General features: G+C 57.8%; 1 pseudogene; it reads right to left on the reverse strand.

Moving 5' to 3' along the window:
• Positions 1-328: 328 nt before the first annotated feature.
• On the reverse strand, positions 329-2,196 carry LOC115934614 (protein capicua homolog; annotated as a pseudogene).
• Positions 2,197-2,680: the final 484 nt, after the last annotated feature.

A 2,680-nucleotide genomic window follows, 5' to 3' on the forward strand; every position in this document is an offset into this window, starting at 1 on the left:
AGTGGGCCTGGAGGGCAGCTGTGGCCTAGTGGACGGGAAGAAGCAGTGGGCCTGGAAGAGCTGCATGATCAGGGCTGGCACTGGTCCAGGGCGCGTGCAGTGAAGAGGACAGCGCCTTCTCGGTTTCCAGTTCCCTGAGCCTGTCCTCGGCTTCTCCACCTATACAGGCAAAGGGGAAGCTGTCCCCATCACACATGGCACACTTGGGGGTGTTGGGCTTTGGGCTGCAGCTGGAGCATCTTCTCATCTTGCATTTGGGCGTGGTGGGGTCCTCCAGTGTGGGATCCATGTCTGTGGTGTTCCCTCTGCCCCGACCCCGAAAGCCCAGTCAGTTTCTTTTCAGGCTCTGCCCCCCGAGTGGCTCAGCCCAGCCCCTGCCTAGGAAAGCCTTAGTGTTGGGAGGGACCCTGATGACTGAGGAGCCTGGTAGCTCCAGGTCGCCCACACTTTCAGGTGTCTTGCACCAGAAGGTGGCAGGATCCATTGGGAGCAAACAGGTCGCCTTGGAAGGCGTCCCTGGGTCCCCATCCCCAGGGTAGGGTCCGTAGGGGGCCCGCTCTGCTGCCTTGACCATACTCCTGGGCTTTGAAGGCTCCTGGGCCCAGTAAGAAGGAGGTGGGTGCCAAGGTTGAGGAGGAAGCATCCGAGTATGTGTAGGAGGAGGACAGGGTGGGACCATAGACTTTGCCAAAAGCTGCAGGTGGATCGGGGGACCCTGGGGGCTCAGGATCCAGCAAGCAGCGGCAGGAGTAAAGGAGGAAGGAATGACAGGTGCAAATACCTTCCCACCAAAGTCCTTGTTGCCCTCTGGCTCCTCCCCAGGGTTGTCCCCACTCTCAGTCGGTCACCCACTCCTTGAACTTGAGATCAGTGTCAGTGGTGCTAAAGCCGTCATTAGCAATGACATCATCACCCCCTCCTCCTCATGGATGACCATGTGCTCCTCGTCACTCGCTATGGCCATATGCTGGGAATGAGCAGCTCAGGTGGGCAGCAGCAGGGCTGCCCACTGGTCACCTCCCTCACCAGGGGCTGCAAAGTGGCCTGGAGCTCCATACTGAGTAGAAGGCTTTGGGCCAGAGTATGATGCAGTGCCAGACACCACCTGTGTCAGTTCCTGTAGTGCCTGACGGTCTATTTCCCTGCCGTCCAGGCTGTTACCCCCCTGTGGGAGAAGGCTTGGGCCAGGCTGAGCCAGGTTCCCTGACTGTGTGCAGCCGTTCTGCCCCACAGAAGCTGCTCCTTGGTATCCGAGCTCTGGAGTGTTTGGGCTGCAACTGACAGGAGTTCAGAGGACACCCCAGGGGCAGTGGCAGTGCCCGTCTCTGATATGCTCTGCTCCCACGAGCCCTTGTTACACTCCTGCTAGCCCCTGGCTTGTGGGCTTGGCCTCTGAGCTGGACTTCTTTCGGTCCTTGTTGCAAGTGGGCCACCTTCACCTGGAAGGCCAGGTCGTGGTATTTCTGCGTCTCATTGGGCCCCAGGGCGTACCACCGCTCGCTTAGCATCTGGCTGACGGTCCGGATATCCTGGTTGGAGTGACCCTGGTGCGCCCTGCCAGGGCCTGGTGCCGCTTGCTGAAGATGATGACCGCCACTCATGGGCCACCGGATGTGGTCCTTGTCCCATTTGTTGGGGCTGCGTCCATCCTTCTCAGAAGATGAGTCCTGTTCCTTGCGCAGGGCACTGAGGGACTGGGCCTGACATCATCTGAGTGGTAGAGGCAACTGGGTGTCAGGAGACATGATGGAGAGGAAAGCATCATCATGGTCATTCTCTGTCTCACTGTCCAGCAGGGACTCCCCTGAGGGGCCCAGGGCTCCTCCTCCATGGTGGGAGGTGAGCTTTTACCAGGTTCCACCACCCCCAAAGTGTGTGGGGTTGCGGGCCCTGGGCTTTCAGGGCAGGTGGCTCCAGGGGGCTGCCCAGGGTCAACACTCCCTGTCCCACCTGGTGGACGCTCATGAGCAACAGCTGCCAACTTGGCAGGTTGTTTTCTCTGGTTGGAGGCCACTGAGTGACTGGCAGGTTGCTGGGCCTCATGTGGCTGCAGGGAGGGGTCAGGAAGGGGATGCAGTACCAGGGGAACACGGCCACAGAGTGACCTTCCACATTCCTCCACATGAACATGCTGACGCCACGGGAGGCCTCACTGAACGCAGGCCTGGGGGCCGAGTACTTGGTCCGGGCAGGGGGTTCCTGGCAGAGGCTCACACCTCGCCCCCTCCTCAGCCAATGTGGCTTGGGCCCAGAGAAGGGGGGGTTGGAGAGGAGCAGAAGGCCAGGCCTCAAGTTTTGTTTTTTTTTGTTTTGTTTTTTTGTTTTTGAAATGTAGTTTGACTCTTGTCACCCAGGCTGGAGTGCAGTGGCACGATCTCAGTGGCCTTCATACCTGGCTAATTTTTTGTATTTTTACTGGAGGTGGGGTTTTGCCATGTTGGCCAGGCTGGTCTTGACCTCCCGACCTCAGGTGATCCACCCACCTCAGCCTCCCAAAATGGGATTACAGGCATGAGCCACTGCTCCCAACTTCATTCATTTTTACTTGAAAAACTCCGTTAAGCATTTTTTTAAGGTAGACCTAGTGGTCCTGAATGCCCTCAGCTTTGTTTGTCGAGGAAACACGTTATTTCTTTTTTCTTTCTGAAGGACAGCTTTGTCAGACATAGTATTAGTTGCT

This window comes from Gorilla gorilla, chromosome 4 (assembly GCF_029281585.2).
Source record: "Gorilla gorilla gorilla isolate KB3781 chromosome 4, NHGRI_mGorGor1-v2.1_pri, whole genome shotgun sequence".
NCBI lineage: Eukaryota > Metazoa > Chordata > Mammalia > Primates > Hominidae > Gorilla > Gorilla gorilla.